Source organism: Aquarana catesbeiana, linkage group LG02 (genome assembly GCF_042186555.1).
Source record: "Aquarana catesbeiana isolate 2022-GZ linkage group LG02, ASM4218655v1, whole genome shotgun sequence".
NCBI lineage: Eukaryota > Metazoa > Chordata > Amphibia > Anura > Ranidae > Aquarana > Aquarana catesbeiana.
In genome coordinates this window covers 291,358,928-291,374,997 of record NC_133325.1, presented here as the reverse complement: position 1 = coordinate 291,374,997, position 16,070 = coordinate 291,358,928, and positions in this window count along the sequence as shown.

Genomic DNA, 16,070 nt, shown 5'->3' with positions numbered 1-16,070 from the left:
GAAAAAGGGTGTATTTAAAAAAGTGGTGGTGAATAAATGAAGGAGGATGTGGTCCAGAAAAGTAAAACACACCCTATTTTGTGATGCAGCAAGGCAGTGCATGATGGGATATGAGGTTTCCTGGATGGTCACATGATGCTACAGGAAGTCGGGATTATGTTTTGAGATTTTGAAATGAGAGGTGCAGAATAAAGGCTGCCATGAATTAGGTAAGCGAGATACAAACATATTGGGATAGTTTGGGCAGAAAAGGCATTAGAAATAGGTTCTATTTATTAAGAAAAGTGAAAATCTTCTGAAAAGGTGAATTTGGCCTTTTAAAAAACATTTGAACTCATTTCAACTTTTTCTTTTTGAAAATATTGCTTGTTCAGAATGTTAGAAATCACTGTTTAATATACTATATCATATAGGTATACATTTCCGGTATGCATATCATGCCTGTGCATTGCTCCCCCCTCCCCCCCAATACTAAAAGCAAGGCATTCTATAAATGATTATCTTTTCTGTATTGAGAGCATCCTTCAACTCTCAGCAGGCTTGAGGCATAAAGGAGACAAGGTCACTGCTACATCTCGATCTCAAACGGGAAAACATGCTGTGCTAGCTACCCAGGAGTTAAACCCTGAGCTGCTTTTTTTGAAATAATTAATTAGGTTTCATTTTTTCTGAGTGTGTGTGTTTGTGCTTGTGTGTGTGCATACTTCAATTCAATACTTTAAAAAGTATAGCCAGATTATGCTGCTCCTGTATTTCTTTTGAAGTAATACACAATAAATTTAGTAGTTCAGAAATTCCAAATGTAATTATTTTCCCCTGCTCAGCAAGGTATTTGAATATCACGCTGTGCTGAACATTTATCTCTAATGATTAATAGACTTAGAATACTTTCATGTATCTACATTCCGAGGCTCCCCGGAACACAGTGACAAATATGATGGGTCATATAGCTATAACATATGGTGGTAGTCAGAGTTCTATATTTTGAGCATATGAGGTTGCTGTTCATTCCTGTAGCAAACTAATTAGAAAGAAACACAATGCTCACAGGGCTTTTAAAAGCACAATAAGAAAAATGATCTTCTCCTCAGAGTTACCTCTTTTAATTCTTTGATTTCTATGAATCAAGATTTTTTTTCCACTATGGGCTTTAAAAGGGTTTTAGGGTTGAGGAAAGCAGAGAACAATGTACTTTACTTACATCGAGGTTAATGGTGTTATGGAGCATTTTATAATGCAGAGAATTTGACATTCATCATAAGCTCCATGTACAGTGAATGTTTAGTGAATGTCATAGCTACTATTTTATAAATGCTTAGTTGGCACCAATATTGCCTAGTGCCCAACACACGGCCCGTGTACTGTATTTGGGCCCCATGTGCCCCCATGTGTTGGGCTGGGTCTGCCACCTGTTGGGCACCAGAGGGCAGCAGAGTGACAGCAGAGTGAAGAGCACTAAAATGCTCTCTACCAGCCCTGAAATAGAATCAGGGCTGGTGCAAGGATTTTTGACATCCTAGGACAGGCATGTCCAAAGTCCGGCCCACAGGCCAACTGCAGCCCACATTCCAGTTTCAAACAGCCGCACTGGTAATTTGGGTATATATATCTTTTGTGGCCCCCAATGACTCCCCGAGTGCCGCGAGATATATACGCCGATTCCTGCTGTCTCTGAGTGGAAGGAGGGGGCGAATTACACAGAGCGGCGATCTCCTGTGTACCCGGCGATTAGTCACGCACAGTCCTGCCTCCTGGCCAAGGATTGGACCACTGTTCTGTCTATCACAGGCGGGACTGTGTGTGACTGATCGCCGGGTACACAGGAGATCGCGGCGCTGTGTAATCCAGTACTGACAAGGCTGCAGATGAGCAAGGATGTGCAGGTGGCATTAATTTACAATGTTTAAGGTGAATAAGTGTGGCGCTAAACAATACTTGTGCGTTATTGGGCAGAGCCTGACAGAATAGATATTTGAAAGGACCCAGCCCAATAAAGTGTATTTAATGGAACACAAAGTTAATCGTGTATAGACTATTAACTAAGCGTTAATCAAAATGCGTAGTGTGAAAGTGATAGTGAGGACAATATGTGTATAAAAACATGACAATGAAAAACTAAAAAGATCCTGTATAAGCCGGTGGCCAACGTTAGCAGGATCAGGTCAAAGTGAGGTAGTGATAGAAAAATTACAAGGGGTAATTATTCACTAAAGATCCCAAAATGATGTGAAAAATTAAACTAGCAAAAACCTCTTAAAGGTGCAGTAACACAAATATGTGGAAAACATGAAGTGAACAGATAAAATTGAAAGTGATATAACACAGTAACAACATGAACTGCTGTGAAAACCAAAAGTCCAGCGTGAACTTATAGGAAGCTGACATAGCTAGAAGTCCAACATCAATGAATGGGTAGGCATCTAGGGATGTGGCTGGAGGGTCTACAGCAACCAAAACCAATGGTATGAGGCCCTTAGATCCGGGGATGGCATCCACAGGATAAGGTGTCCAACATATGTATAAAAGGGATAGGCAAAAATACCCTTACCGGCAATGGTGGACTCCTAAGCCAGCGGCCTAGGAGTCAGACAAGCTTAAGATGGAGGTGAGAGATGATTCCACGGCGGCTGGAGATGATGGAGAAAAACTGCGGCACTCACCGACCGAACCTCTCTAGTCTCCGCAACTCCCGGTATCCAAGATGCGAGTGAGGAACTGCTTACAAGGATGTTGCCTCCATAGAATGGATGTAGGCCCTCACTATCACTTTCACACTACGCATTTTGATTAACGCTTAGTTAATAGTCTATACACGATTAACTTTGTGTTCCATTAAATACACTTTATTGGGCTGGGGTCCTTTCAGATATCTATTCTGTTAGGCTTTGCCCAATAACGCACAAGTATTGTTTAGTGCCACACTTATTCACCTTAAACTTTCGTTACAATTAGTCTGATTGTTGTGTAGGCTGCTCTTTTTATTTTGTTTTGGTTGGCGCACTATTATTTTTGTTTTTTAATTAATTTACAATGGAGAGGCTGCTGATGGGCACTGTGCAGGCTGCATTAAATTGCAATAGAGAGGCTGCTGATGGGCACTATGCAAGCTGCATTAAATTGCAATGGAGAGGCTGCTGATGGGCACTGTGCAGGCTGCATTAATTTGCAATGGAGGGGCTGCTGATAGGCACTGTGCAGACTGCATTCATTTGCAATGGTGAGGCTGCTGATGGGCAATGTGCAGGCTGCATTAATTGGCAATGGAGAGGCTGCAGATGGGCAATGGAGAGGCTGCTGATGGGCACTGATTAGGCTGCATTGATGGACTGTGTGCCTTATTTTGCTTAAAAGTTCCCTTATTTAAAATGTAACTTTTTTTCCTGAAACTTCCCTCTTAAAAGTGAAGGTGCGTGTTATACGCCTCTGCGTGTTACATGCCGATAAATATGGTATGTCCAAATAACACGCCCAAGCTCATCCTTAGTCGTGATCATCTCTTCACCACACACAGTCACAAAGGCAAGAGTATTCTTGTTGGGCAGTGTATTAGTGCTCAGACGAACACAATTAGACTGAATTTTAATGGTTCAAAGAATGTCAGGCAAATGGTCGGCCCTCATGCATGTTCACTTCATCAAATCTGGCCCTCTTTGAAAAAAGTTTGGACACCCCTGCCCTAGGTGAAACCTCATTTTGTTGCCCCCCCATTGGCTCCACCCCTGACTCCACCCGCTTTGCCCTGCCCATGTATATGGTGGAGGTGGCAGGGGTCAGGAGTGAGTAATGCACAGATTGCAGGGGTTGCAGGGTGCGCTATGTACTGAGTGCAGGGGTTGTGGAGTGCGCTATGTACTGAGTGCAGGGGTTGTGGGGTGCTCTACATTCTGAGTGCAGGAGTTGCAGGGTGCGCTACGGACTGAGTGCAGGGGTTGTGGGGTGCGCTATGTACATAGTGCAGGGTTGCGGGGTGCGCTATGTACTGAGTGCAGGTTTGCGGGGTGCGCTACGTACTGAGTGCAGGGTTGTGAGGTGCGCTACATACTGAGTGCAGGAGTGCGCTACATACTGAATGCAGGGTTGCGAGGTGCCCTGCGTACTGAGTTCAGGGTTGCGGGTGCGCTGTGTACTGAGTGCAGGGTTGCGCTATGTATTGAGTACAGGGTTGCGCTATGTACTGAGTGCAGGTTTGCGCTACGTACTGAGTGCAAGGTTGCGGGGTGCGCTATGTACTGAGTTCAGGGTTGCGGGTGCACTACATACTGAGTGCAGGGTTACGCTATGTACTGTGTGCAGGGTTGCGGGGTGCACTACATACTGAGTGCAGGGTTGTGGGGTGCGCTACATACTGAGTGCAGGGTTGCGGGGTTCGCTATGTACTGAGTGCAGGGTTGCGGGGTGTTCTACATACTGAGTGCAGGGTTGCACTACGTATTGAGTGCAGGGTTGCACTACATACTGAGTGCAGGGTTGCAGGGTGCGCTAAGTACTGAGTGCAGGGTTTGGCGGGGTGCACTACTGACTGAGTGCAGGGTTGTGGGGTGCGCTACATACTGAATGCAGGGTTGCGCTACATACTGAGTGCAGGGTTGAGGAGAGGAGGGGGGGCAGAGGGGGAGAGAGGGGAGAGGGAGGAGAGGAGAGGGGGAGGGAAGAGAGAGACCCCTAGCCCAGTCTGCAGTCCCTGTCTGTGGGATGGTGTGTGTGACACAGTACCTTCAATGCCAGCAGTTGGCAGGGCCAGTACTTATTGCTGAGTGAGGCCATGAAGCTGCTTCTTCCAGAGGATCGGTTTACTGTCAGATGTAGCTGTCCCTGGCTGCCTGTAACTCCCACCTGTCCTCGTTCTCCGCCCCTGGTCAGTCTATCCATCGGTCCTGTGGAGGAACTCTTCTTCCTCCAGGGCAACCGGTCCTGGCCTCCCTCCCTGGTCTTTGTTCCCGCTGCCTCCTGGAGCCAGGTGCTGTCACCTGACTCTCCATGCTCGCCCAGGGCAGCAACCGATTGGTCAGTCTGCCCCTGGGCCACAGAGTGACAATGGGGGAGGCAGAGTCACCAGCACTGAGCATCGACAGGGAGCTTCAGGGAGAAATGTACAGCGCTGCCGCCAGCTGAAAAAAATCCCGGCTGGTGCCCACACCAATGGAGCCAAGTGCTGGAACAGCTGGGGGTTGAGAGTTATGCCCACACCCCCATAGCAGCACCCCGGACTGATGTGCACTCTAGGCCAGCGCCTACCTTGCCTATCGGTAGCGCCGGCCCTGTATAGAATGTACTGTCAGATGGAGTTACCTCACTGAACAATGAAGTGAAGTCCCAGCCTTAAATACCACTGCCACGGATCACCAATGTGGGGGCAGGGTTAAATTTCACTGCTAATGACCTCCAGTGAGGTGGGTTAAAACACTGCTACTGACCACCAACGGAGGCGATGTTAAAGTGTTACTAAACCCAGGACCCTGCATTCACTATATCTGGTCTCCCACAGTACACAGAACATGGAAATGCAATTATTTTAGTAAATATAAACTGCTAAATGCCTTTTCTCATCAGCAATTAGAGCAGTCTTGTGGCTTCTATCAGTGTTCAGCCAAGCACTGGTTAAAGCTTGTAGGAGGAGTTTTCTGCAAGACCCCTGACCCTGTCAGGGAAATCATGTGCATAATCGTACACAAAGACGTGCAAGAAGATGTGTACTTGCTAACAGGAATTCTCGAGTGACAGCTAGAGGTTCCGTAAGCCACACGCTTGCGCATAGGAATTCGCGAGTGACAACTAGACATTCTTGACTTGCTAACGTATTCCACGCACGCGTGCATGCGCATTAGCGTGAACGTGTGTGAGTACTTGGCACCCTCTTGCCTATTTAAACTGGCTCTATAGATCAGAAGATTGCTAAGTGGTCGTCAGCTTCTATCATCTGTGACCTGATCCTGTGCTTGTTCCCAGCCTGTTTGACTCTGCTTGTTCCTGGTTGCTAATACCTGATTGCTGACCCGGCTTGTGACCTAACTCTGCCTTCTACCTACTTTTCCGGTACCTTCTCTGCTCACTTGATACCGACCCTGGCCTGCCCTGATTCCTCTCTGGATCTGATTCTGTACCTCCGCTGCTTGGTCGTTACCGAGTTCTGGCTGCCTGAACACCCAAGACCCCGCATTCACCAGTCTGGCTGCTGTTCCACACCTGTTGGCATGTATCCTCATTGGCCAGTCCACCAAACTGCCTGCTGCTTGGCACCCGCTGCAAGTATCTTCTCTCCAGGATCTCCTACCAGGCACCCGTGCCACTCTGTGTCCTGTTATATCCTGTCACCACCTTCAGGAGAAACAGGACAGGAGATGTAAGGAAAGCCCTCCCGTCAGTTCGGCCTCAACCAGGTATGTGACAGACCCTCTGTCTGGACAGTGCTGACTGGCCCCATGCTGATCATATGCACTCTCCCAAGAAAATAAAACCTGTAGCAATACACACCAAACTGAGCATGTGCTGCCTGACCCCATAAACTCTGTGTTATCCGGAAATTATCAGGGGACAGTGGAAGGAGGGGAGGATCAGAGAACACAGGATCTTTTAAAAAGATCGTTTTCACAGGAGCAGTGATGTTAATGATGCTTAAAGTGAAACATTAAAAGTGAAAAAATCATAGTGCCTGGGGGTCTCCTTAGTCTGCCCATAAAGTAGAGCATCTGTATCATGTATAGAACCTGCTGCAGCAAAACTAAGATGTATAAAAGAAGGGCGGGGAGCGAGCAGCCTTCCCCCTCCTAAACCACACTAGACCACATGTCCTCAACATGAGGGGTGCTTTGGGGTGGGTGGCTCTGCCCCCTACCCCAAAGCACCTTGTTCCCATGTTGATGATCCTGCTCGTCAGTCCTACCTACTTAAGCCGTCCAATCCAGAGGCGCTCTGCCTTCACCTTGGTCACATCACAAGAAACTATCTCCTGCATTCCTGTTTAAAGACTGGCTTTGCTGAAATCCCTTCTAGCTCCAGATCCTGCTGGCTGTTCCACAACATCGATCCCTGACTTCTGGCTTGGCTGACTATCCATTCCGGTTACTGAACTTTGGCTATGTTTTGACTATGTTTGTTCTTTTTACTTTTATTCCAGTCTGATTTCATGGTTTCTGGCAGTAGGCTAAGGCCATGAATTCAGAAGATGCAGTCAATCCGCTTGTTGGTAATATTTTTTCCAGATTGGATGAACTGGATCACCACATGGATCAGTTCGCCATGGCATTACAAATGCTCCTGAGTCACACAGCTCACCTGGAATCTACCACTGTGGCCGCCACGATGCAACCTATGTTGCAGGTTGACCCTGCTGCTGCTCCAATCTCTGTGCAGGCACCCGCCTTGAGTATTACCTCTATTAGAGGTATGGCTGGTTCCGCTCCGCTTCCCCAGTGATTTGGGGGTAATCCAGTCTAATGCAGAGGGTTTCTCAACAAGGTTGAGATATACTTTGAGGTGCTGCCCCAGGCATTTCCCACGGACAGAAGCAAAGTAGGTTTTGTGATAGCTTTGCTTTCTGAGAGAGCCTTGGCCTGGGCAAACCCTCTATGGGAGATGCAAAAACCTGTTGTCTTGAGTTACCCTGAGTTTGTGGCTTCGTTTAAAAGGGTATTTGACATTCCCATGCACTGTGTTTCTGCTGCCAAATGCCTCATGTCCATCAACAGAGTACGAGAACTGTTGCAGACTATGTCATTGAATTCCGTACTCTGACAGCAGAGGTTTGCATGGAACAATGAGGCCCTTGTGGCTGCTTTTTCTCATGGTCTCTCCGATACCATCAAGGATGAGATAGCAGCCTGAGATATACCCACTGAGCTGGAGAAGTTGATCACATTTGCCATCCCCATTGACTCCAGACTCAGAGAAAGACTTTTTTTAAGGAGCACTTGTGGAAGCCTCCTGTACATTTGTCTCCGAGCTTTGCAGTCCCACCTGTGCCTCCCTCATCTCCCATGCCTCCTGGTACCAAGTCGGGCAGTGAAGGTGAACCCATGCACTTGGGTTTCACGCATCTCTCTCCGATTGAGAGAGCCTTTAAGAGGAGGGAGAGATTGTGCCTTTATTGTGGCCAGGCAGGTCACTTTTTGAAGTCCTGTCCTACCCATCCAGGGAACGCCCGAACGTTGAGGTCCTGTCACGGAAAGACCTTAGGTGGCGTTGTTTCATTCCCAGTTATTCAGAAGGATAAGCCCCTGTTTTCGGTCACCCTTTCTTGGACTGGGTCGACTGTCGAGATACAGGCTCTAATTGACTCTGGGGCTGCAGGCCTGTTCATTGATGCTGCCTTTGTATCGAAGCACTCGATTCCGCTGTAGCTGCATGACACTCCACTTGCCTTTGAGGCTCTTGATGGGAGACCTCTACAGTCTGCCCATGTGACTCATGAGATGGTTCCATTGTCCATGGCCATAGGGGCTCTTCACCACAAGATAATCCAATTCCAAGTTATTTCCTCACCTAAGTTTCCACTGGTTATTGGTTATCCTTAGTTACAGAGGCACAACCCCTTTTTTGATTGGCTCCATGCTGAGGTTCTATCCTGGTCACCACAATGCAGTGAGACATGCTTCCAGAAGGTAGCCAAGGTCTTGTGCACCTCTTCACTCTCCTCCCTACCGGAGGAGTACCACGATCTTAGCGATGTCTTTGACAAAGGTCAAGCCGGTAGTTTGCCTCCACACTGGCCGTATGATTGCGCAATTGACCTTCAACCTGGTGCCATACCCCCTCGTGGCCGGGTTTACCCTTTGTCCATCTTGGAGGATAAGGCCATGGAGGAGTATGTTGCAGATGCGCTTTCGAGGTTTTATCCGCAAATCCTCGTCTCCTGCTGGTGCTGGTTTCTTCTTTGTGAAGAAGAAGAGTGGTGAACTGAGACCTTGTATTGATTATAGGGGTCTCAATCGTTTCACGATTAAGAATGCCTATCCGATTCCATTCATTACAGAATTATTTGACTGCCTCAAGGGAGCAACGGTTTTCACAAAGCTGGATTTGAGAGGGGCATACAATCTTGTGAGGATTAAGGAGGGCGGCAAGTGGAAAACTATGTTTACTACCAGAACAGGCCATTATGATACCTCATAATGCCTTTTGGCCTTTGTAACACCCCGGCAGTTTTCCAGGAATTTATTAACAATGTCCTCCTAGATTAGTTGTAGTTATGTGTGGTGGTTTATCTCGATGATATCCTCATATTTTACTAGTCCCTGGAGAGCCACCACACAGATCTCTGTCGTGTGCTTCAGAAACTAAGAGAGAACAATCTCTATTGTAAACTGGAGAAGTGCGAGTTCCATTGTGAACAGGTTAAATTCCTGAGCTATGTTATTCCCACTGCTGTTTTTTTGATGGACCCAGAGAAACTTTCAGCAGTCTACAGTGGCCCCAACCCATGGGTTTACGTCCTCTGTAGCGTTTCCTGGGCTTTGTCAACTATTATCAGAAGTTTATTCGTTTATTTTTTATACTTCTCGTCTCTGGTCAAGCCTCTGACTGATATGACCAGAAAGGACGGTAACCCACAGAGTTGGTCTCCGGAGTCCATTAAGGCCTTTGAGAGTCTCAAGGCTGCCTTTGTTTCTGCTCCTGTGTTGGCACATCCTGATCTTACGTTACCTTTTATCCTTGAGGTTGATGCTCCTGAGACTGGTTTGGCACCCTTCTGTCTAAACGTCCTACCTCTGAGAGCGTTATGCATCCTTGTGGCTACTTTAACAAGAAAACCTCTGCGGAGTGCAATTACGAGATTGGTGACAGAGAGCTGTTGGTGATCAGTTTAGCCCTGAAAGAATGGAGACATCTCCTCGAAGGTACACGGTTCTCATTCTTACTGACCATAAGAATCTCACATTCTTGTCTGAGGCTAAACACCTCTCTCCCAGAAGGGCGCGATGGGCTCTTTTCTTGTCAAGTTTCAATTACATTGTCTCATTCTTACCCGGTACTAAGAATGTAAGGGCTGACGCCTTGTCACAACAGTTTTCCTCCACTTCCAAGTTGGAGTCAGTTCCGGTTCCTGTGATTCCTCCTGATCATATTCTGGCTACGGTTCGCACCAGTCTGACTTCTCCTTTGAGTGACAAAATTCTTGCTGTTCAGGTCCATGGTCCTCCTGAGAAACCTTGCGTTGCTTTATCCCAGAGAGTCTCCGTAATGCCGTGCTCCAGACTTACCATTCTCTCAAGGCAGCTGGCCACCCTGGGAAAAATCAACTTGATAGGGCCATTTCCCAACAATTCTGGTGGCCTAGTCTACGTGCTGATGTAACTGCCTTAGTAGCTTCCTGTTTCATGTGTGCTCAGAGTAAGACTCCACGACACCTTCCAGTGGGCCTCCTACAACCCATACCCAATGGAGAGAGGCCCTGGACCCATTTGTCTATGGATTTCATTGTGGAGTTACTAAACTCTCAAGGCAACACTGTTATCCTTATGGTGGTTCACTGATTTTCAAAGATGCGTCATTGTATTCCACTTAAGAAGTTGCCCACTTCTAAGGAACTAGCTTCCATTTTTGCTCGGGAGATCTTTTGCTTACATGGGCTACCCAAGGTGATTGTCTCGGACAGGGGTAGTCAGTTTGTGTCCTGGTTCTGGAGATCCTGTTCACAGTTGGGAATTCAGCTTGCTTTCTACTCTGTGTATCACCTGCAGTCTAATGGGGCCACAGAACGAGCCAATCAGTCTTTGGGGCTATTCCTACGTTGCTTATTTCTGACCATCATAACAACTGGTCAGACCTATTACTGTGGGCAGAGTTTGCTCACAACAGTGCCTTGAATTCTGCTTCCCGATTGTCCCCATTTATGGTAAATTATGGTTTCCAACCTTCCATGTTGCCTGACTCATTTGTTCCACAGAGTATTCCTGTGTTAGAGGAGCATCTCCGTGGTCTTCGTTCCACTTGGGCACAAGTCCAGGAGGCTTTGCATCATGCTAATAATAGGTACAGACTCCATGCTGACCGCAGACGCAAGCCTGCACCTTCCTACTAGGTGGAGACAGGGTCTGGCTGTCATCTCACAACCTCCGACTTCGCGTCACTGAAGTTCGCACCTTGTTTTATTGGGCCTTTCCATATTCTTCGCAGGATTAACCCAGTGGCTTACGCATTAGATCTTCCTTCTAATATGCGTATTTCAAATGTATTTCATATCTCCTTATTAAAACTTTTTGTCTGCAACCGCTTTACCACCTTGGGGCCACGTCCTCACCCTGTACAGGTTGAGAACCATGAGGAGTATGAAGTACAGTCCATTGTTATGCTAGGTTTCGTGGGCACATACAGTACCTGGTACATTGGAAAGGATACGGTCCGGAGGAACGCTCTTAGATCTCATCCTTGGCATACATGCCCCTGTCTTCCTCTGTGATTTCCATAGACGTTTTCCCCTCAAGACTGGTGGTCCTCCGAGGGGGAGGGGTCATTGAGGAGGTGGTACTGTCAGGGCTGGGCTCAGCCCTTCCTTCTCTGAGCTGGCCACTCAGCTGTCGGCTAATTGCCAGCTCCCATCTCTCTCCACAGTTACTCTGCTGTTGATGATCCTGCTCGTCAGTCCTACCTACTTAAGCCGTCCAGTCCAGAGGAGCTCTGCCTTCGGCTTGGTCACATCACAAGAAACTATCTCCTGCGTTCCGGTTTAAAGACTTTTAAAGCTTTTCTGACATCCCTTCTGGCTCCAGATCCTGCTTGCTCCACTACATCGATCCCTGACTTCTGGCTTGGCTGGCTATCCGTTCTGGTTACTGAACTTTGTCTATGTTTTGACTATGTTTGTTCTTTTTACTTTTATTATTGATGTGTGATTTAACTGTACTTCTGTCTTGGTCTGATTTCATGGTTTCTGACAACTGCCCACAGACCCCCATAACTATTGGGCCAGGGTTGTGGGTAAAAGGCCCTTTGCTTTGGTACATGCCCCCCAGGACAGTGCCCAACCCCCTATGCCATTTGGTTGAAATTAAAATTCCTTACCTATTACCCTAGAAAATGGATATTACTAGTTTTTTTTTCAGTTTGGTGCAGAATTAGCATTTTAACTGTAAAAAAGTTTGCTGAACTCACCTCGAACCAAGCCCAAGTACATTTGGCTTATCCCTACTTGAGGGATCATTAATTCTTTGAGGATACAGCAGATGAACCTACATCACACTTGTCTAAGAAATATATCACAGTAATGCCACGTACAGATGATCGGAATTTCCGACAACCAAACCGTGGATTTATTTCCGACAGATGTTGGCTGAAACTTGTCTTGCATACACACGGTCGCACAAATGTTGTCGGAAATTCCGAACATCAAGAACGTGGTGACGTAAAACACGTACGACGGGACTAGAAAAAGGAAGTTCAATAGCCAGTGCGGCTTTTCTGCTTGATTCCGAGCATGCGTGGAATTTTGTGCGTCGGAATTGTGTACACATGATCGGAATTTATGACAAAGAATTTTGTTGTCGGAAAATTTCAGAACCAGCTCTCAAATTTTGTTGGTCGGGAATTCCGAAAAAAAATGTCCGATGGAGCCTACACACGGTCGGAATTTCCAACAACAGGCTCACATCGAACATTTGTTGTTGGAAATTCCGATCGTGTGTACGCGGCATAAGAGTAAAATTCATTTTTTAAATGAAAATATAAAAAGGTTAGTTCAGAAGACCAGGTATCAATTCTATCAGAATATTATATAATTACACTATACTATTAAAATACATCGTAAATAGGATACAATTCTATTTCTAGAAAACTCAAACCCATAGTAATTAAACTAATATAAATAAGGCATGGATAGAGCAGAAACTAGCGTAAAATACATACTCTTAAGAGCCCTTCAGAACATGCAGAGCCCAGCCATATAAACGTGATTAAATCTCTCCCCCTTGAACTGCAAAGGCAGCGGACAGGGGTGTACACATGGCACAGCCAAAGCAGGAATTAAACCCCTCTGTTGCCTTCATTGGGCACTACAACCTCTTGCAGCACATCATTTTCACCAAAGCCAGATATCATATGCATTGTAAAATGTTGCCAAGTTTCCCCATCCCTACATTTCCTAATCCTAGACTTAGCAAACAAAGTGTACTCTTAAAGTGGTTGTATACCCACAATGTGAAGTTGTACCTATAGGTAAGCCTATAATAAGACTTACCTATAGGTACTGGAAATATCTCCTAAACGTGCGCTCTTTAGGAGATATTTACTTTGTAGTGCGTTGATGATGTCATCGGCGCATGCGCTGTGAAGAAACGCCCCTCCGTGCCGTTTCTTCACTAGCAAGTGCCGTGACTGACAGCTCCCGCGTGCATGGATGCCACCAGCGGGGACAGCGCACGTTCTGCCTTAAGTACAGTGCCTTGAAAATGTATTCATACCCCTTGACATTTGTCACATTTTGTCATGTTACAACCAAAAACGTAAATGTATTTTATTGGGATTATATGTGATAGACAAGGACAAAGTAGCATATAATTGTGAAGTGGAAGGAAAATGATAAATGGTTTTCAAATAAATATCTTAAAAGTGTGGCGTGCATTTATATTCAGACCCCTTTACTCTGATACCCCTAACTAAAATCTAGTGGAACCAATTGCCTTCAGAAGTCACCTAATTAGTAAATAGTGTCCACCTGTGTGTAATTTAATCTCCATATAAACACAGCTGTTCTGTGAAGCCTTCAGAGGTTTGTTAGAGAACCTTAGTGAACAAACAGCACCATGAAGGCTAAGGAACACACCAGAGACGTCAGGGATAACGTTGTGGAGGAGTTTAAAGCAGGGTTAGATTATAAAAAAATATTCCAAGCTTTAAACATGTCACGGAGCACTGTTCAATCCAACATCCGAAAATGGAAAGAGTATGGCACAACTGCACACCTACCAAGACATGGCCGTCCACCTAAACTGAGAGGCCAGGCAAGGGTAACATTAATCAGAGAAGCAGCCAAGAGGCCCATGGTAACTCTGGAGGAACTGAAGAAATCCACAGCTCAGGTGGGAGAATCTGTCCACAGGACAACTATTAGTCGTGCACTCCACAAATCTGCCCTTTATGGAAGAGTGGCAAGAAGAAAGCCATTGTTGAAAGAATGCCATAAAAAGTCCTGTTTGCAGTTTGCGAGAAGCCATGTGGGGGGACACAGCAAACATGTGGAAGAAGGTGCTCTGGTCAGATGAGACCAAAATTGAACTGTTTGTCCTAAAAGCAAAACGCTATGTGCAGTAGAAAACAAACACTGCACATCCCCCCGTGAAACATGGTGGTGGTGGTATCATGTTGTGGGGATGCTTTTCTTCAGCAGGTGCAGGGAAGCTGGTCAGAGTTGATGGGAAGATAGATGGAGCCAAATACAGGCCAATCTTAGAAGAAAACCTGTTAAGCTCTGCAAAAAACTTTAGACTTGGGCAGAGTTTCACCTTTAGGCAGGACAACAACCCTAAACATACAGTCAGAGCTACAATGGAATGGTTTAGATCAAAGCATATTGATGTGTTAGAATGGCCCAGTCAAAGTCCAGACCCAAATCCAATTGAAAATCTGTGGCAAGACTTAAAAATTGCTGTTCACAGACACTCTCCATCCAATCTGACAGAGCTTGAGCTATTTTGCAAAGAAGACTGGGCAAAAATGTCACTCTCTAGATGCGCAAAGCTGGTAGAGACATACCCAAAAAGACTTGCAGCTGTAATTGCAGCAAAAGGTTGCTCTATAAAGTATTGACTCAGGGGAGCTGAATACCAATTCACGCCACACTTTTCAGATATTTATTTGTAAAAAAAATTTTGAAAACCATTTATCATTTTTCTTCCACTTCACAATTATGTGCCACTTTGTGTTGGTCTGTCACATAAAATCCCAATAAAATACATTTACGTTTTTGGTTGTAACCTGACAAAATGTGGAAAATGTCAAGGGGTATGAATACTTTTTCAAGACACTGTATTAGTGTTAGAGTCAAGAAAGAATTTTCTAGGTCCGGATAACAGTTAAACCTGAGCTCCGGCCTTACCTTCAGTCTTGCACAGGTTCCTCTCCTGTACTGAAGCTGTTTATTCTGATTTAGGAAGTTATGTGTCCCCTCTAACTAGCCATGTTAAATTGAAACAAAGGAACGGGGATTGTGTAAAAAATGCATCCACCCCCCCCCCCTATATTTATAGCAGACCCTTCCATGAGTATATATTTTAAGGAAGACAACAAGAAAAAAAAGACATGTCTGGTATGGATTTTAAGGGGGAAACTCATGCAAAAAAAGAAATAAATATGGGGTCCCCCAAAAGTCTACACCATACCCCGATCCAACCATTTAGGCTAGCAGGCCAGGAAAGGTGGAGAGTGAGTGTGCAGTTCACACCCAACTGAACCATACCAGGCCACCAGACATTAATATGGGGGTATACCTTGCCAGGGGGATCCCCTTGCCAAAGCACCTTTTCCCCATGTTGATGAGGACAAAACATAGTCCCCAAAACAGTGGTCCAGTGGTTGTGCAGGGCTGTGTGTAGGGGGCTTATAAGAATCTGGAAGCCCCCTTTAACCTTAAGGGGCACCTCAGATACTGGTCCCCCCATATGAATGAGTAAGGGGTATTGGGCTATTCATTCACAAAAGAAGTGAAAATTAAATAAACACACACAAAGAAATAGTCCTTTAATTTAAAAAAAAACTCCCACATTGTAAATCCACCATGAACTGTGTTGTCTAGCAATGCCTTTGTTTACTTTTGTGGCGGAGACTGTGAGACATCATTCAGTGCAAGTGAAGCAACAGAAACAGACTTGTTGGTGGTCAGTAGGTGTTTCCCTTTTAGTGAGTCAGGGAGCATCATTTGTAATGATTATTGTGGATCTGGATCGCTGGATGATGTGATTGTTGATTAGCTTCCTTCTCTTTCTTTTTTTTAATTAAAGGACTTGTGTGTCATTTATTACAGTGTGTGTGTGTGTGTGTGTGTGTGTGTGTTTATTTACTTTTCACTTTTTTGTGAATGAGTAGGGGTACCATGTATGCCTTACTCATTCACATAAGAAGGAAGTTAGTATCTGGGGGCCCCT